The sequence below is a fragment of the Manis pentadactyla genome, chromosome 11 (assembly GCF_030020395.1).
Source record: "Manis pentadactyla isolate mManPen7 chromosome 11, mManPen7.hap1, whole genome shotgun sequence".
NCBI classification, from domain to species: domain Eukaryota; kingdom Metazoa; phylum Chordata; class Mammalia; order Pholidota; family Manidae; genus Manis; species Manis pentadactyla.
The window spans coordinates 92,145,681-92,166,896 of NC_080029.1; the positions used below are offsets into that span (position 1 = coordinate 92,145,681).

Sequence of the window (21,216 nt, forward strand, 5' to 3'; positions counted from 1 at the left end):
CAGAAACCTTACAGGCCAGAAGAGAATGGCATGATATATTCAAAGCAATGAAACATAAGGGCCTTGAACCAAGGATACTGTATCCAGCACGATTATCATTTAAATATGAAGGAGGAATTAAACAATTCCAAGACAAGCAAAAGTTGAGGGAATTTGCCTCCCACAAACCACCTCTACAGGGGATTTTAGAGGGACTGCTCTAGATGGGAGCATTCCTAAGGCTAAATAGATGTCACCAGAGAAAATAAAATCACAGCAAAGAAAGCAGAACAACCAAATATTAACTAAAGGCAAAAAATAAAATCAACTACCCACAAAAGCAGGCAAAGGAAACACAAAAGAGCACAGAATAAAACACACAACATATAAAGGATGGAGGAGGAGGAATAAGAAGGGAGAAAAATAAAGAATCATCAGACAGTGTTTACAAAAGCTCAATAAGCGAGTTAAGTTAGACAGCAAGATAGTAAAGAAGCTAACCTTAAACCTTTGGTAACCATGAATCTAAACCGTGTCATAGCAATAAGTACATATCTTTCAATAATCACCCTAAATGTAAATGGACTGAATGCACCAATCAAAAGACACAGAGTAATAGAATGGATAAAATAGCAAGACCCATTTATATGCTGCTTACAAGAGACTCACCTCAAACACAAAGACATGCACAGACTAAAAGTTTCAAGGGATGGAAAAAGATATTTCATGCAAACAACAGGGAGAAAAAAGCAGGTGTGGCAGTACTAGTATCACACAAAATAGACTTCAAAACAAAGAAAGTAACAAGAGATAAAGAAGGACATTACATGATGATAAAGGGCTCAGCCCAACAAGAGGATATAACCATTATAAACATATATGCACCAAATACAGGGGCACCAGCATATGTGAAACAAAGACTAACAGAATTAAAGGAGGAAATAGAATGCAATGCATTCATTCTGGGAGACTTCAACACACCACTCACTCCAAAGGATAGATCCACCAGACAGAAAATAAGTAAGGACACAGAGGCACTGAACAACACACTAGAACAGACGGACATAATAGACATCCACAGAACTCTACAGCCAAAAGAAACAGGATACACATACTTCTCAGGTGCACATGGAACATTCTCCAGAATAGACCACATACTAGGTCACACAAAGAGAGTCAGTAAATTCCAAAAGATTGAAATCCTACCGACCAACTTTTCAGACCACAACAGTATAAAACTAGAAATAAATTGTACAAAGAATGCAAAAAGGCTCACAAACACATGGAGGCTTAACAACATGCTCCTAAATAATCAATGGATCAATGAACAAATTAAAATAGAGATGAAGCAATATATGGAAACAAATGGCAACAACAACACAAAGCCCCAACTTCCGTGGGACTCAGCGAAAACAGTCTTAAGAGGAAAGTATATAGCAATTCAGGCATATTTAAAGAAGGAGGGACAATCCCAAATGAATAATCTAATGTCACAATTATCGAACATGGAAAAAGAAGAACAAATGAGACCTAAAGTCAGCAGAAGGAGTCATATAATAAAGATTAGAGAAGAAATAAATAAAATTGAGAAGAATGAAACAATAGAAAAAAATCAATGAAACCAAGAGCTGGTTCTCTGAGAAAATAAACAAAATAGATAAGCCTCTATTTCTCTTATTAAGAGAAAAAGAAAATCAACACACATCAACAGAATCAGAAACGAGAAAGGAAAAATCACGATGGACCCCACAGAAATACAAAGAATTATTAGAGACTACTATGAAAACCTATATGCTAACAACTGAAAAACCTAGAACAAATGGACAACTTCCTAGAAAAATACAACCTTCCAAGACTGACCAAGGAAGAAACAGAAAATCTAAACAGACCAATTACAATCCATAAAATTGAGGCAGTAATAAAAAAAAATACCCAGGAACAAAACCCCCAGGCCAGATGGACTTAACCTCAGAATTTAATCAGACATACAGAGAACACATAGTACCCATTCTCCTTAAAGTTTTCCAAAAATAGAAGAGGAGGGAAAACTCCCAAACTCATTCTATGAAGACAACATCATCCTAATACCAAAACCAGGCAAAGACCCCACCAAAAAAGAAAATTACACACCAATATTCCTGATGAACGTAGATGCAAAAATACTCACCAGAATATTACCAAACTGAATTCAAAAATACATCAAAAGGATCATACACCAAGACCAAGTGGGATTCATCTCAGGGATGCAAGGATGGTACAACATTTGAAAATCCATCAACATCATCCACCACATGAATAAAAAAGAAGGACAAAAAACACATGATCATCTCCATAGATGCCGCAAAAGCATTTGACAAAATTCTACATCAATTCATGATAAAAACTCTCAACAAAATGGGTATACAGGGCAAGTACCTCAACATAATAAAGGCCACATATGATAAACCCACAGCCAACATCATACTTAACAGCGAGAAGCTGAAAGCTTTTCCTCTGAGATAGGGAACAAGACCGGGATGCCCACTCTCCCCACTGTAATTCAACATAGTACTGAAGGTCCTGGCCACAGCAATTAGAGAAAACAAAGAAATACAAGGAATCCAGATTGGTAAAGAAGAAGCCAAACTGTCACTATTAGCAGATGACATGATATTGTACATTAAAAACCCTAAAGACTCCACTCCAAAACTACTAGAAATATCGGAATTCAGCAAAGTTGCAGGATACAAAATTAATACACAGAAATCTGTGGTGTTCCTATATACTAACAATGAACTAATAGGAAGAGAAATCAGTAAGACAATTCCATTCACAATAGCATCAAAAAGAATAAAATACCTAGGAATAAACCTAACCAAGGAAGTGAAAGAACTATACCCTGAAAACTATAAGACACTCTTAAGAGATATTAAAGAGGACAGTACCAAATGGAAACTCATCCCATGCTCTTGGCTAGGAAGAGTTAATATCTTCAAAATGGCCATCCTGCCCAAAGCAATATACAGATTTGATGCAATTCCTATCAAATTACCAACAGCATTCTTCAACGAACTGGAACAAATAGTTCAAAAATTCATATGGAAACACCAAAGACCCCGAATAGCCAAAGCAATCCTGAGAAGGAAGAATAAAGTTGGGGGAATCTTTCTCCCCAACTTCAAGCTCTACTACAAAGCCACAGTAATCAGGACAATTTGGTACTGGCACAAGAACAGACCCACAGACCAGTGGAACAGAATAGAGACGTCAGACATTAACCTAAACATATATGGTCAATTAATATATGATAAAGGAGTCATGGACATACAATGGGGAAATGACAGTCTCTTCAACAGTTGGTCCTGGCAAAACTGAACAGCTACATGTAAGAGAATGAAACTGGATCACTGGATGGGGCTAGAGGTTATTATGCTCAGTGAAATAAGCCAGGCGGAGAAAGACAAGTACCAAATGATTTCATTCATATGTGGAGTATAAGAACAAAGTTAAAAGTGAAGGAACAAAACAGCAGCAGACTCACAGAACCCAAGAATGGACTAACAGTTACCAAAGGGAAAGGGACTGGGGTGGATGGGTGGGAAGGGAGGGATAAGGGGGGGGAAGAAAGGGGGCATTATGATTAGCATGTATAATGCGGGGTGGGGGGGACGGTAGGGCTGTGCAACACAGAGAAGACAAGTAGTGATTCTACAGCATCTTACTATGCTGATGGACAGTGAGTGTAATAGGGTTTGTGGGGGGGATTTGGTGATGGGGGTTGTCTAATAAACATAATGTTCCTCATGTAATTGTAGATTAATGATACCAAAATAATAAACAAAAAATAGAGTTCTAAACAAAGAAAGTCACGAGAGACAAAGAAGGACATTACATAATGATAAAGGGGTCACTCCAACAAGAGGATATAATCATTATAAGTATCTGTGCAAACAACACAGGAGCACCTACATAAGTGAAACAAATATTAACAGAATAACAGGAGGAAATAGAATGCAAAGCATTCATTTTAGGAGACTTCAACACACCATTTACTCCAAAGGACAGATCAGACAGAAAATAATTAAGGAGACAGAGGCACTGAACAACACATTAGAAGAGATGAAACCTAAAAACATCTACAGAACTCTACACCCAAAAGCAGCAGGATACACATTCTTCTCCAGTGCACATGGAATATTTTCCAAAATAGACCACATACTAGGCCACAAAAAGAGCCTCAGTAAAGTCAAAATGATTGAAGTTATACCAACCAACTTCTGGGAACACAAAGGAATGAAACTAGAAATAAATTGTACAAAGAAAACAAAAAGGCTCACAAACACATGGAGGCTAAACAACATGCACCTAAATAATCAATGGATAACTAACCAAATTAAAACAGAGATGAAGCTATATAAGGAGACAAATAAAAACAACAGCAAAACACCACAACTTCTATGGGACGCAGCAAAGGCAGTTCTAAGAGGAAAGTATATAGCAATTCAGGTCTATTTAAAGAAGGAAGAACAATCCCAAATGAATAGTCTAAATTCACAATTATTCAAACTTGAAAAAGAACAACAAATGAGGCCCAAAATCAGCAGAAGGAGGAACATAATAAAGATCAGAGAAGAAATAAATAAAATTGAGAAGAATAAAACAATAGAAAAAATTAATGAAATCAAGAGCTGGTTCTTTGAGAAAATAAACAGAATAGATAAACCTCTAGCCAGATTTATTAAGAAAAAAAGAGACTCTACGTACATAAACAGAACCAGAAATGAGAAAGGAAAAATCACTATGGATACCACAAAAATACAAAGAATTATTAGAGAAAACTATGAAAACTATATGCTAACAAACTGCTAACAAAAACTGTATAACCTACAAGAAATGGACAGCTTTCTGGAAAAATACAACCTTCCAAGACTGACCAAGGAAGAAACAAATTCTAAACAGACCAATTACCAGCAATGAAATTGAATCGGTAATGAAAAAAACTACCCAAGAACAAAACTCCCAGACCTGATGGATTCACTGCTGAATTTTGTCAGACATTTAGAGAAGATATAATACCCATTCTCCTTAAATTTTTCCAAAAAGTAGAAGAGGAGGGAATACTTCCAAACTCTTTCTATGAGGCCAGCATCACTCTAAAACCAAAACCAGGCAAAGATACCACAAAAAAGAAAACTACAGACCAATCTCCTGATGAACATTGATGCTCAAAAAAATATTAGCAAACTGAGTTCAAAAATACATCAAGAGGACCATACACCATGATCAAGTGGGATTCATCCCAAGGATGCAAGGATGGTACAACATTCAAAAATCCATCATCATCCACCATATCAACAAAAAGAAGGACAAAAAACACAGGATCATCTCCATAGATGCTGAAAAAGCATTCGACAAAATTCAACATCCATTCATGATAAAACCTCTCAACAAAATGAGTATACAGGGCAAGTACCTCAACATAATAAAGGCCATTTATGACAAACCCACAGCCACCATCATACTGAACAGCGAGAAACTGAAAGCTTTTCCTCTAAGATCAGGAACAACACAAGGATGTCCACTCTCTCTACTTTTATTCAACATAGCACTGGAGGTCCTAGCCATGGCAATCAGACAACAGAAAGAAATAAAAGGCATCCAGATTAGTAAGGAAGAAGTCAGACTGTCACTGTTTGCAGATGACATGATATTGTACATAAAAAAATACCCTAAAGAATCCACTTCAAAACTACTAGAACTAATATCTGAATTCAGCAAACTTAAAGGATACAAAATTAATACACAGAAATCTGTTGCTTTCCTATACACTAACAATTAACTAGAAGAAAGAGAAATCAGGAAAACAATTCCATTCACATTTGCATCAAAAAGAATAAAATATCTACAAATAAACCTAACCAAGGAAGTGAAAGACCTATACCCTGAAAACTATAAGATACTACTAAGAGAAATTAAAGAAAACACTAATAAATGGAAATTCATCCCATGCTCTTGACTAGGAAGAATTAATATTATCAAAATGGCCATCCTGCTGTAAGCAACCTACAGAGTCAAGCAATCACTATCAAAATACCTACAGCATTCTTCAAAAAACTCAAACAAATAGTTCTAAAATTCATATGGAACCACAAAAGACCCAGAATAGCCAAAGCAATCCTGAGAAGGAAGAATAAAGCAGGGAGGATCTTACTTCCCAACTTCAAGCTCTACTACAAAGCCACAGTCATCAAGACAATTTAGTACTGGCACAAGAACAGAACCACAGACCAGTGGAAGAGAATAGAGACTCCAGATATTAACCCAAGTCTATATGGTCAATTAATATATGATAAAGGAACCATGGATATACAATGGGAAAATGACAGCCTCTTCAACAGCTGGTTGTTGGCAAAAATGGACAGCTACATGTAAGAGAATGAAACTGGATTACTGTCTAACTCCATACACAAAAGTAAACTCAAAATGGATCAAAGACTTGAATGTAAGTCATGAAACCATAAAACTCTTAGAAGAAAGCATAGGCAGAACTCTCTTAAATATAAACATGAGCAACTTCTTCATGAACATATTTCCACGGGCAAGGGAAACAAAAGCAAAAATGAACAAGTGGGAGTGTATCAAACTAAAAAGCTTCTGTATAGCAGAGGACACCATCAGTAGAACAAAAAGGCATCCAAAAATATGGAAGTATATATTCATAAATGACATACCCAATAAGGGGTTCACATCAAAAATATACAAAGAGCTCACGCACCTCAAAAAACAAAAAGCAAATAATCTGATTTAAAAATGGGCAGAGGATCTGAACAGACACTTCTCCAAAGAAGAAATACAGATGGGCAGCAGGCACATGAAAAGATGCTCCACATCGCTAATCATCAGAGAAATGCAAATTAAAACCACAATGAGAAGAGGGGCGGAAGATGGCGGCGTGAGTAGAGCAGCGGAAATCTCCTCCCAAAACAACATATATCTATGAAAATATAACAAAGACAACCCTTCCTAGAATAAAGACCAGAGGACACAGGACAATATCCAGACCACATCCGCACCTGAGAGAACCCAGCGCCTCGCGAAGGGGGTAAGATACAAGCCCCGGCCCCGCGGGAGCCGAGCGCCCCTCCCCCCCAGCTCCCGGAGGGAGAAGAGCAGGCAGAGCGGGAGGGAGACGGAGCCCAGGGCTGCCGAACACCCAGCCCCAGCCATCCGGGCCAGAGTGCAGGGCCCTCGATACTGGGAAAACAGGGCAGCAAGAACAGTGAGCAGGCACTGAAGGCTGGGCAACAGAGGACATAAGAAAAGCGCGCGACCATTTTTTTTTTTTTTTTTTTTTGCTTTTTTGCTGCTTTGTTTTGGCGAGCGCTTTTTGGAAGTCTTAAAGGGACAGGGACCCCAATATTAGGGAAACAGGGCAGAAAGACCGGTGAGCAGAGGCCTGAAGCTGGCACCGGAGAATAAAGAAAAACGAACGACCACCTTTTTTTTTTTAATTAAAAAAATTTTTTTTTTTTTAATTAAAAAAATTTTTTTTCTTGTTTTTTTTGTGGTCGTTGTTTTGTTTTGGCGGGTGCTTTTTGGAAGTCTTAAAGGGGCAGGGCGGGTCACTTAATCCAGAGGTAGGGAATCCGGGATCTCTGGGCACCCTAACCCCTGGGCTGCAGGGAGCAGGGAGGCCCCTTACGGAGATAAATAGCCTCCCAGCAGCTCCTGCTCCAACGCGACTCCACCATTTTGGAGTAGCTGCCCGAGCCAGGCCACGCCCACAGCAACAGCGGAGATTAACTCCATAGCAGCCGGGCAGGAAGCAGAAACCCTGTCTGCGCGAAGCTGCGCAGCACAAGCCACTAGAGGCCGCTGTTCTCCCAAGAGAGGAGGGCCACAAACCAACAAGAAAGGAAGTCCTTCCAGCCGTCACTCGTCCCAGTTCTGCAGACTATTCCTATCACCATGAAAAGGCAAAGCTACAGGCAGACAAAGATCACAGAGACAACACCAGAGAAGGAGACAGACCTAACCAGTCTTCCTGAAAAAGAATTCAAAATAAGAATCATAAACATGCTGACAGAGATGCAGAGAAATACACAAGAAAAATGGGATGAAGTCCGGAAAGAGATCACAGATGCCAGAAAGGAGATCGCAGAAATGAAACAAACTCTGGAAGGGTTTATAAGCAGAATGGATAGAATGCAAGAGGCCATTGATGGAATTGAAATCAGAGAACAGGAACGCATAGAAGCTGACATAGAGAGAGACAAAAGGATCTCCAGGAATGAAACAATATTAAGAGAACTGTGTGACCAATCTAAAAGGAGCAATATCCGTATTATAGGGGTCCCAGAAGAAGAAGAGAGAGGCAAAGAGATGGAAAGTATCTTAGAAGAAATAATTGCTGAAAACTTCCCCACACTGGGGGAGGAAGTAATCAAACAGACCACGGAAATACACAGAACCCCCAACAGAAAGGATCCAAGAAGGGCAACACCAAGACACATAATAATTAAAATGGCAAAGATCAAGGACAAGGAAAGAGTGTTAAAGGCAGCTAGAGAGAAAAAGGTCACCTATAAAGGGAAACCCATCAGGCTAACGTCAGATTTCTCAACAGAAACCCTACAGGCCAGAAGAGAATGGCATGATATATTTAATACAATGAAACAGAAGGGCCTTGAACCAAGGATACTGTATCCAGCACGACTATCATTCAAATATGATGGTGGGATTAAACAATTCCCAGACAAACAAAAGCTGAGGGAATTTGCTTTCCACAAACCACCTCTACAGAACATCTTACAGGGACTGCTCTAGATGGGAGCACTCCTAGAAAGAGCACAGCACAAAACACCCAACATATGAAGAATCGAGGAGGAGGAACAAGAAGGGAGAGAAGAAAAGAATCTCCAGACAGTGTATATAACAGCTCAATAAGCGAGCGAAGTTAGGCAGTAAGATACTAAAGAGGCTAACCTTGAACCTTTGGTAACCACGAATTTAAAGCCTGCAATGGCAATAAGTACATATCTTTCAATAGTCACCCTAAATGTTAATGGGTTGAATGCACCAATCAAAAGACACAGAGTAACAGAATGGATAAAAAAGCAAGACCCATCTATATGCTGCTTACAAGAAACTCACCTCAAACCCAAAGACATGTACAGACTAAAAGTCAAGGGATGGAAAAACATATTTCAAGCAAACAACAGTGAGAAGAAAGCAGGGGTTGCAGTACTAATATCAGACAAAATAGACTTCAAAACAAAGAAAGTAACAAGAGATAAAGAAGGACACTACATAATGATAAAGGGCTCAGTCAAACAAGAGGATATAACCATTCTAAATATATATGCACCCAACACAGGAGCACCAGCATATGTGAAACAAATACTAACAGAACTAAAGGGGGATATAGACTGCAATGCATTCATTCTAGGAGACTTCAACACACCACTCACCCCAAAGGATAGATCCACTGGGCAGAAAATAAGTAAGGACACGGAAGCACTGAACAACACAGTAGAGCAGATGGACCTAATAGACATCTATAGAACTCTACATCCAAAAGCAGCGGGATATACATTCTTCTCAAGTGCACATGGAACATTCTCCAGAATAGACCACATACTAGGCCACAAAAAGAGCCTCAGAAAATTCCAAAAGATTGAAATCCTACCAACCAACTTCTCAGACCACAAAGGCATAAAACTAGAAATAAACTGTACAAAGAAAGCAAAGAGGCTCACAAACACATGGAGGCTTAACAACACGCTCCTAAATAATCAATGGATCAATGACCAAATCAAAATGGAGATCCAGCAATATATGGAAACAAATGACAACAACAACACTAAGCCCCAACTTCTGTGGGACACAGCAAAAGCAGTCTTAAGAGGAAAGTATATAGCAATCCCAGCATATTTAAAAAAGGAAGAGCAATCCCAAATGAATGGTCTAATGTCACAATTATCGAAATTGGAAAAAGAAGAACAGATGAGGCCTAAGGTCAGCAGAAGGAGGGACATAATAAAGATCAGAGAAGAAATAAATAAAATTGAGAAGAATAAAACAATAGCAAAAATCAATGAAACCAAGAGCTGGTTCTTCGAGAAAATAAACAAAATAGATAAGCCTCTAGCCAGACTTATTAAGAAGAAAAGAGAATCAACACAAATCAACAGTATCAGAAACGAGAAAGGAAAAATCACGACGGACCCCACGGAAATGCAAAGAATTATTGGAGAATACTATGAAAACCTATATGCTAACAAGCTGGGAAACCTAGGAGAAATGGACAACTTCCTAGAAAAATATAACCTTCCAAGATTGACCCAGGAAGAAACAGAAAATCTAAACAGACCAATTACCAGCAACGAAATTGAAGAGGTAATCAAAAAACTACCAAAGAACAAAACCCCCGGGCCAGATGGATTTACCTCGGAATTTTATCAGACATACAGGGAAGACATAATACCCATTCTCCTTAAAGTTTTCCAAAAAATAGAGGAGGAGGGGATACTCCCAAACTCATTCTATGAAGCTAACATCACCCTAATACCAAAACCAGGCAAAGACCCCACCAAAAAAGAAAACTACAGACCAATATCCCTGATGAATGTAGATGCAAAAATACTCAACAAAATATTAGCAAACCGAATTCAAAAATACATCAAAAGGATCATACACCATGACCAAGTGGGATTCATTCCAGGGATGCAAGGATGGTACAACATTCGAAAGTCCATCAACATCATCCACCACATCAACAAAAAGAAAGACAAAAACCACATGATCATCTCCATAGATGCTGAAAAAGCATTTGACAAAGTTCAACATCCATTCATGTTAAAAACTCTCAGCAAAATGGGAATAGAGGGCAAGTACCTCAACATAATAAAGGCCATCTATGATAAACCCACAGCCAACATTATATTGAACAGCGAGAAGCTGAAAGCATTTCCTCTGAGATCGGGAACTAGACAGGGATGCCCACTCTCTCCACTGTTATTTAACATAGTACTGGAGGTCCTAGCCACGGCAATCAGACAAAATAAAGAAATACAAGGAATCCAGATTGGTAAAGAAGAAGTTAAACTGTCACTATTTGCAGATGACATGATACTGTACATAAAAAACCCTAAAGACTCCACCCCAAAACTACTAGAACTGATATCGGAATACAGCAAAGTTGCAGGATACAAAATCAACACACAGAAATCTGTGGCTTTCCTATATACTAACAATGAACCAACAGAAAGAGAAATCAGGAAAACAACTCCATTCACAATTGCATCAAATAAAATAAAATACCTAGGAATAAACCTAACCAAAGAAGTGAAAGACTTATACTCTGAAAACTACAAGTCACTCTTAAGAGAAATTAAAGGGGACACTAACAGATGGAAACTCATCCCATGCTCGTGGCTAGGAAGAATTAATATCGTTAAAATGGCCATCCTGCCCAAAGCAATATACAGATTTGATGCAATCCCTATGAAACTACCAGCAACATTCTTCAATGAACTGGAACAAACAATTCAAAAATTCATATGGAAACACCAAAGACCCCGAATAGCCAAAGCAATCCTGAGAAAGAAGAATAAAGTAGGGGGGATCTCACTCCCCAACTTCAAGCTCTACTATAAAGCCATAGTAATCAAGACAATTTGGTACTGGCACAAGAGCAGAGCCACAGACCAATGGAACAGACTAGAGAATCCAGACATTAACCCAGACATATATGGTCAATTAATATTTGATAAAGGAGCCATGGACATACAATGGCGAAATGACAGTCTCTTCAACAGGTGGTGCTGGCAAAACTGGACAGCTACATGTAGGAGAATGAAACTGGACCATTGTCTAACCCCATATACAAAAGTAAACTCAAAATGGATCAAAGACCTGAATGTAAGCCATGAAACCATTAAACTCTTGGAAGAAAACATAGGCGAAAACCTCTTAGACATAAACATGAGTGACCTCTTCTTGAACATATCTCCCCGGGCAAGGAAAACAACAGCAAAAATGAGTAAGTGGGACTATATTAAGCTGAAAAGCTTCTGTACAGCAAAAGACACCATCAATAGAACAAGAAGGATCCCTACAGTATGGGAGAATATATTTGAAAATGACACATCCGATAAAGGCTTGACGTCCAGAATATATAAGGAGCTCTCACGCCTCAACAAACAAAAAACAAATAACCCAATTAAAAAATGGGCAGAGGAACTGAACAGACAGTTCTCCAAAAAAGAAATACAGATGGCCAACAGACACATGAAAAGATGCTCCACATCGCTAATTATCAGAGAAATGCAAATTAAAACTACAATGAGGTATCACCTCACACCAGTAAGGATGGCTGCCATCCAAAAGACAAACAACAACAAATGTTGGCGAGGCTGTGGAGAAAGGGGAACCCTCCTACACTGCTGGTGGGAATGTAAGTTAGTTCAACCATTGTGGAAAGCAGTATGGAGATACATCAAAATGCTCAAAACAGACTTACCATTTGACCCAGGAATTCCACTCCTAGGAATTTACCCTAAGAATGCAGCAATCAAGTTTGAGAAAGACAGATGCACCCCTATGTTTATTGCAGCACTATTTACAATAGCCAAGAATTGGAAGCAACCTAAATGTCCATCAATAGATGAATGGATAAAGAAGATGTGGTACATATACACAATGGAATACTACTCAGCTATAAGAAAAGGGCAAATCCAATCATTTGCAGCAACATGGATGGAGCTGGAGGGTATTATGCTCAGTGAAACAAGCCAAGCGGAGAAAGAGAAATACCAAATGATTTCACTTATCTGTGGAATATAAGAACAAAGGAAAAACTGAAGGAACAAAACAGCAGCAGAATCACAGAACTCAAGAATGGACTAACAGGTACCAAAGGGAAAGGGACTGGGGAGGATGGGTGGGTAGGGAGGGATAAGGGGGGGAGAAGTAGGGGGGTATTAAGATTAACATGCATGGGGGGGTAGGAGAAAAGGGAGGGCTGTACAACACAGAGAAGGCAAGTAGTGATTCTACAACATTTTGCTATGCTGATGGACAGTGACTGTAAAGGGGTTTATAGGGGAGACCTGGTATAGGGGAGAGCCTAGTAAACATAATATTCGTCATGTAAGTGTAGATTAGTGATAGCAAAAAAAAAAAAAAAAAAAAAAAAAAAGGGCAGTTCCTGTGTGGTGACCTCCAACGAGTTCTACACAAGGGTATAAAGGGCATATAAAAGTGTAGGCAAAGGGTCTGTTTGTGTTTATACAGAGGATCAAAGCCTAATTGGGCTACCCCGAAAATGAACTAAGATACGATATGAAAAAGAACTTCCAACATCTGCACTCTCTGGAAGACTCATGCCAGAAGATGATCATCAAAAAACCCCAACAAAGATCCACGCACTGCTACAGCTGTAGATGCACTCATCCCACCAGTTCCTGGACTTGCCATGGGAATGAGGAAGGAGATATCTAAGCTGGCCTGTGCATACAGTAAAACAACAAATTTGACTGGATCTGTACTGTTGGAACTCAACCAAGAATTTGGAGAAGTGCAAATTGTAGCGCTCCAAAGTCTTACAACTACAGACTATTTACTGTTAAAAGAACATATGGCATGTGAACAGTCCCCAGGAATGGGTTGTTTTAATTTGTCTGATTTCTCTCAGACTGTTCAAGTTCAGTTGGACAATATCCACCATATCATAGATAAGTTTTCACAAATGCCTAAGGTGCCTAACTGGTTTTCTTGGTTTCACTGCAGATGGCTGGTAATTACAGATATGCTTTGGTTATGTAACTATACTCCTATTATGTTAATGTGTGTGTGCAATTTAAGTAGTAGCTTAAAACCTATACATGCTGAAGTTACTCTACAAGAAGATATGTCAAAGAAATAATCAATCTTCCCATGTTTTCTTCCGCCTGCTACTTCTATAGATTTTCTTCTTCCTTCCTAATTACAACCCTTAAATAGAATTCGTGCCTCATATCAAACTTACCGAGTATCATAATTCTTCCAAGTGGTAAAGATACCTCAAGACAAATGCTGGGCATAGAAGCCACAGGGCATAAATATGCAAAGAAGTAAAAAGCTAACTTTTTCAAACAATAAGGCTTTTCTCTCACTTACCAACTTCACATTTCCCTGTATGGCCCCGGAAGATGACTGGTTAGCCAGAGACGGGTAAGATTCCTCAAGGGAGGAACAACCTAAGACAGGCACAGTCGCAGGGGGGCCATCAGGTGAGAAATTGGGGATCAACAGAGGTGAGGCTTAGAACCTCACCCCCCCGTTCTGAGAGAAATCTTCTGCATACGTGGATGTTTTATTGCCCTGGTCTAGCTTGGATTAACACATAGTCTACAGGCACACACCTGATCATCTACATGTGCTCTCTTACAACACTAAACTATGTTTTCTACCTTTATCTTGTATCTACCTACCATTTCAGCATTTTATTAAAAATAATAATAAAGAGAGAAATGTGGTATCCACATATAAATCAAGTATAAAAACCAAATGAGTATTCATATTTGAACTGACTGTTTATAGTTCATAATGCATGAGCAAAACCGAAAGTTTCTGTGATGACTGCCCTTGTACTGTTCACTATGTAACTTATTCATTATGTAAGAATTTGTTCTACATGTAAAAACTTGTTTGTTATGCCTCAGACGATTGGAGACTGACAAAAATTAGGCTTGGGGTGGAATAATGATTGTGCATTGAGCATTGACTCCCCTATACAGAATTTTATTGTCGTTAACAACCATTTGATCAATAAATATGATAGATGCCCTCACAAAAAAAAAAAAAAAAGGACAGACTTCCAATGGTAAAATAAATTAGTAACCAGGATGTAATGTATAGCATAAGGAATATAGTCAAGATATTGTAACAGCTTGTTAGGGTGATAGCTGGAACCTAGAATTATGTATATAAATGTTCTACCACTGTATTGTACACTTGAAACTCATGTAATGTAATACTGTGTGTCAACTACCCTTCAATAAAAAATAATTATTAAAAAATAAAAAAATAAAAAAAATAAAAAATAAAAAAAAACCACAATGAGATATCACCTCACACTAGTTAGGATGACCAACATCCAAAAGACAAAAACAATAAATGTTGGCGAGGTTGTGGAGAAAGGGGAACCTTCCTACACTGCTGGTGGGAATGTAAATTAGTTCAACCACTGTGGAAAGCAGTATGGAGGTTCCTCAAAACACTAAAAATAGAAATACCATTTGACCCAGGAATTCCACTCCTTGAAATTTACCCTAAGAATGCAGGAGCTCAGTTTCAAAAAGACATATGCACCCCTATGTTTATCACAGAACTATTTACAATAGCCACGAAATGGAAGCAACCTAAATGTCCATCAGTAGATGAATGGATAAAGAAGATGTGGTACATATACACAATGGAATATTATTCAGCCATAAGAAGAACACAAACCCTACCATTTGCAACAACATGGATGGAGCTAGAGGGTATTATGCTCAGTGAAATAAGCCAGGTGGAGAAAGACAAGTACCAAATGATTTCACTCATTTGTGGAGTTTAACAACAAAGCAAAGCTGAAGGAACAGAGCAGCAGCAGACCCCCATACTCCAAGAAGGGACTACCAGTTAATAAAGGGGTTGGGGAGGGAGAGAGAAGGAGATTAAGGCATGTTATGATTACCACACACAATGCAGGGGGACATGGAGAAGGCAGTATAGCACAGAGAGGACAAGTAGTGACTCTGTAGCATCTTACTACATTGATGCACAGTGACAGCATTGGGGTGTGGTGGGATACTTGATAACAGGGTGAATGTTGGAACCACAATGTTTTGCCTATGAAACCTTCATAAGATTGTATATCAATGATACCCTAATAAAAACAAAAAAATAACCTCCTTAGAATCAGAAGAGAAAAAAAAGCAAAACAAGAACAAAAGAGCAGTAGACTAACAGACACCAAGAAGAGACAAATGGTTACTAAGGGAAAGGGTTGGGGCTTCAATGGGGGAGGCGGGAGGGGATTAAGGGGCACAATAATTTGCAATCACAATAGAGGTTGATCATGGGGAGTGTAGTACAGCACAGAGAATACAGTTAATGGTTTTGTAACGTCTTCCTATGTTGATAGATAGTGACCACACTTGAGGGGGTGAAGATTTAATAGTATGGGTAACCGTTGAACAAGTGTGCTGTATACTTGAAACCAACATAATATTCTATATCAATGATACTTTGATGAAAAGAAAATGTATGAAGAAATATATTTTGAAATTGGTGAGAAAAGATAAAGAATTAGGGGAACACTCCAAGAAGCCCAAAATCTGTATAACAGGTATTCCAGAAGAGAAGACAGAGAAATAGAGTAGTGGAAATCACCAACAAAATAATTCAAGAAAACTTCACAATAAAAACCTTCAGATCATGAGTTTGAGTAAAGGACACCTAGAGGAAAATACACCCACACCATGGTATATCATCATGAAACTGCAGAATGCTGGGAAAAAAGAAAAACTTTGCCACAGAATAAGAATCATAATGGAATTACACTTCTCAACCACTACAGTGAGTTTGAAGACAAATTTCTGAAGTAAAATTATTTTTTATCCATAATTCTATATGCAGTTCTTCATTTAAACATTAAAGTAGGATAAAAATACTTGCAGACAAATAAAAGAGGTCTCAAACATATAATTATCACGCACCCTTTACTCAGGAAGCTAGCAAAGGGGTACTTCAGTAAAATGAGAATAAACAGAAAAGAGAACACAGTTCAACAAAGTATATAATATAAAAGTGAAGCCAAGGGAATCCCCAGGAAGACATTGAGGAGAGATCCAAGGATGATAGTTGTGAACATACAAAATAACCAGGCCTGATTGCAGCAGACTAAAATATTCCTCAGAATTCCCTAAGAAGAAGAAATTAAGAGTTGTGGGTATCAGCAGTCATTCATTTTTATTGCTGAATAGTATTCCCTTGTATGGATATAACATGGTTGATTTATCCATTCACTCTTTGATGAATATATTTTGGGGAATGAAAAGCTGATAAATATATTCATGTACATGCTTGTATATGAACATAAATTTTCATTCACTACAGTAAATGCCTAAGAGTGGAATTGCTGGGTCACACAGTAAATCCATATTTAATATATGGTAAGCATTTATTTCATTGTTTTCCAAAGAAATTGTATCCCAACAGCAATGTATGAGGGCTCCAGCTGTCCCAAATCCTTGTCAGTACTTGGTATTGTCAATAGTTTTAATTTAAGTCATTCTAATGGATGCGCAGTAGTAACTTATTATTGTTTTAATATGCATTCCCCTAATGGCTAGTTATGCTAAGTATCTTTTCATGAGCTGATCTGCCACTGTATATCTTCCCAAAACCTTACATTTATAATTGCATTGTTTTCTTACTGTTGAGTTTTCAGTTCTTTACATACTGTGACTATAAGTCCTTTACAGGTATATGGTTTCTAAACTTTTTCTCCCAGTCTATAATCTGTCTTCCATTCTCTTTAAATAGTGTCCTTTGCAAGCAAAGTTTTTAAATTTATGAAGTCCAATTCATCAACTTCTTCTATGAATCATACTTTTGGTGTCATTCAGAAGAACTTTTTGCCTACAAAACAGGTCACAAAGATCTCCTATATTTTCTCTTTAAAAGCTGTACAATTTTATATTTCACATTCAGATGTGTGGTATATTTTAAGTTATTTTTGTACAATGTGTGTAATTTAAATTGAGGTCCATTATTTTTTGCATGTGGATGTTTAATTGTTCCAACCTAACTGTTGCAAAGACTGTATTTTTTCTACTTTGTAACTTGTTAAAACTTAGTGGCCATATTTGTGTGGGTCTGTTTTTGGAATCTCTATTCTATTTCATTTATTTATCATATGTCTATCCCTTTGCCAGTACCACAGTCTTGATATTGGTAACTTTGTACCTAAGTTTGAAAGTTGTATTTGATTTTTCCAGCATTTTTCTTTTTCAAAATTGTTTTGACTAGCCTAGGTCTTTTGCCTTTCTAAAGAAATTTTACAATCACTTTGTAAACAGTGCTGTTGAGGTTTTTCTTGGTATTGCATTAAATCTATAGATCAACTTGAGGAGGATCAATACCATTATTCTAATGAATCTTCTAATTCATGAATGTAACTTGCCTCTCCATTTACTTAAATCTGATTTTTTTAAAAATCAGGGTTCTATAGTTGCAGCATAGAGATCATATACATATTTTGTTACATTTATATGTAAATATTTCATTTGGGGGAGCTACTGTAAATGTTTTTTTAACTGGGTTTTCAATTGTTTATTACTAGTGTATAGAAATATGGTTGACTTTTTTTGGGTTGACCTTGAATTACTTATTAAGCTCTTTTATTCAGTGAATTTTTTGTGGAATTCTTGGGATTTTCTGTATAGAAAATCATGATGCCATCTGCAAATAGGGATAGTTTTATTTCTTCATTTCCAATCTGTATGCCATTACTTCTTCAAATATTTTTGATGGACCACACTTATTCTCTTTTCATTCTGGGTATCTGATGACACAAATGTTAGACTCTATGACCAAGTCTTTAATGTTCCCAAGGGTATTTTTTACTCTTTCTCTCCATTGTTCAGACTAGATCATTTTTATTTTATTTTTTCAAGTTCATGGACTCTTTTCATTTGTCATGTCTACTCTGCTATTGAGCCCATTTAGTGAGTTTTTCATTTCCATTAATATATTTCTCAGTTCTAAAGTTTCCATTTTGTTGTTCTTTATATCTTCTATTTCTTTGTTGAGACTTTCTGTCTTTCCACTCACTCATTCCTGGAACGTGGTCATAATAGCTGATTTTAAAAGTCGTCTTGACATAAGAATTTTTAACATGTGTGACCTTGGCATCACTGGCATCTGTTTTCTATCTTTTCCCATGTGAGTTCAGATTTTTCTGGTTCTTTTTAAGCTGAATAATTGTAAATTACATTCTGGACATTTTGGATATTATGAGACTCTGGGTCTTATATAAATCCCACCGAGTGTTTGTGTTTCTGTTTTAGCCAGTATGACCCACTTGGCTCATACTTCAGGCTCTGGCTAGCCTTCTGTGAGTTGTATTTCCAATTTCAATTCAGTTTGCTAAGTCTTTGCAGTCATACTGAAAGTATTCTGTAACTGTCCCACGCAGTATCCAGTTTGACACTTGTGGGGGTGTGGTCCTTCCCATAATTCAGTCCTCAATGTTTATGCACACTGTTTAGCATCAGACGTATGCATTCACAGCTTGAAAATCAGCTCAGAAGCCCATAAATTACTGTAAGCGGTCAGTTTCCCAAGCTCCTCATTCTCCTGCACTCTTTCAGTTCTTTGGAGAATCCCCTTTCCAGTCTTCCAGCAGAAAGCTGGGGCTTCTGAACCCAGTTCACTGCCAATTACTTTCCATGAGTGCATCCATACCAGGACCAAGCAACAGGAAAGCAGAGGGAGAAGAAAAACAATGGGATTTGCCCCATTCTCTTGAGACCATAGGTCTTCCAACCTGAAAGGAAGGTTTCTCCTACCTCTGAAATTTAGGCTCCTGCCTGTCCCCACTGAGGCCACTGCAGCTGCTGCAAGGATTGCTTGAGGCCTGGGGTACAAGAAAATGAAGAAAAGGAAAAAAGAAAAAAAAGAAAACTGTGGGATTGCCACATTTTCTCTGAGCATTAGGAGACCCCTTCCTGCTCCTTGAGTCAGAACTAGAGGGCTTCTCCTCATGTTTTCTCTGTTCATGTTAATAATGCTCACTTCCAAGTTTCAGGATACATTAAGTTCAGGCTGGGGTATACTGGAAGGAAAAAAATGGTAAACTCACCATCAGTTCAGTAGTACTTTGAATTGTGGTCTTCTTCCCCATCTGCCTCCTACTATTTATTTTGCAGAGTCCTCAAATAGTCATTCCAAGCATTCTGTCCAGGTTTTATAGCTGCATTCAGTGGGAGAGACAGGGTGAAGTGTGCTTACTCCATCTTATCTGGAACCAGAACCTGGACTACTGTTTTTCATAACCAACTTTGTAGAACTGATTATTTATACTACTTTTACAACTTTGACTGTAAGAAATTAAAAATAAAAAATAAACAAGTTCTGTATTAATCTTACTGAAGAGAAATGAGCAAGCTAGTAGGATTGCATTTTTTTAAGCATATCCACTTTGGAAAATAATATAATTAGGAAAAAAGTGAAGCTTTTAATTGTACTTTGCTTTATTTCTTTAAATCTTACTTTACTTATGGATTTTTATAAATATTAGGACGGTTAAGATTTTTTTAAAGAAGTAAGAAAAGTAGGAGTTATCCAAACTATGGGACAAAGGAAGCAGATTGCAGATGAGATGCCATAAACTGTTTAAGCAACTGAAAGAAGTTCAGGATGACCGACACTCTGAGTACAAGCCCAGCAGTTTCAAGAAAAGAGGTTAGAAAAGCAGGCAGATGTCAATTCCAAGTCTTGTATGCCACACTAAGCTGAGTGGACTCTATCTGAGAAAAGGAAGGCCCTGAGGTGTCTTAGCAAACGTTGGGGATTGACATGATGGCTCCTGCTGCAGCACATAAAGGTACACGGAAAATGAGTCTTACTATCTGAATCCAAAGTGACATCAAGTTGCATAACTACATATATATATATAATGATTCCACGTATCACTGGGGGATATGGTAGATACACATATAGAATCATATCATAATCATATATTAAATCATATGATATATGGGCTATTCTATAGCATTACATATATCCTATATATCTATGATTGTTTGTGTGTGCATGGATAGATTATAATATATATTGAATGTTTCTGAAAAAACACAAGAAACCACTAACAGTGGTTTAACTGTGAAGGAGAGTGAGGGGCTAAGAGAAAGGAAACTACTTTTCACTTTATTCTTCTATTTTATTTTTGTATTTTTTATTATAAACATTTACACTCCTAAAGAGGGCTATAGAGAGGGAGGCCATACACATGAACTAAAGATAAATAAAGATATTAAAACAAGTATGAAATAGCCTAGCATTCAGTAGCACTGTTCCTAGCATATAATAAGCACTTAAACACTGCTACAGATCTCCCACAAATAAGATATTACCAACCATTTATAAAGTAAGTTGGCAAAACAAATGAGTTTTTTAATTAAATACACTACCCTACATTAATTTACTTTGTATTTTCAAGCATTC

The 21,216-nt window shown here is 37.7% G+C and overlaps 1 protein-coding gene across 3 annotated transcripts in view; it reads right to left on the bottom strand.

Moving 5' to 3' along the window:
- TTBK2 (tau tubulin kinase 2) overlaps positions 1 to 21,216 on the bottom strand; it is a 197,845-nt gene that overhangs the window by 90,911 nt on the left and 85,718 nt on the right. Inside the window, exon 2 of one of the 3 annotated variants that reach the window (XM_057488748.1) lies at positions 19,853 to 19,963. The exons of the other annotated variants lie outside the window; for them this stretch is intronic. The gene's annotated coding sequence lies outside the window, so the exon portion shown is untranslated. The remainder of the gene's footprint in view (positions 1 to 19,852; positions 19,964 to 21,216) is intronic. 3 annotated transcript variants of the gene reach the window in all.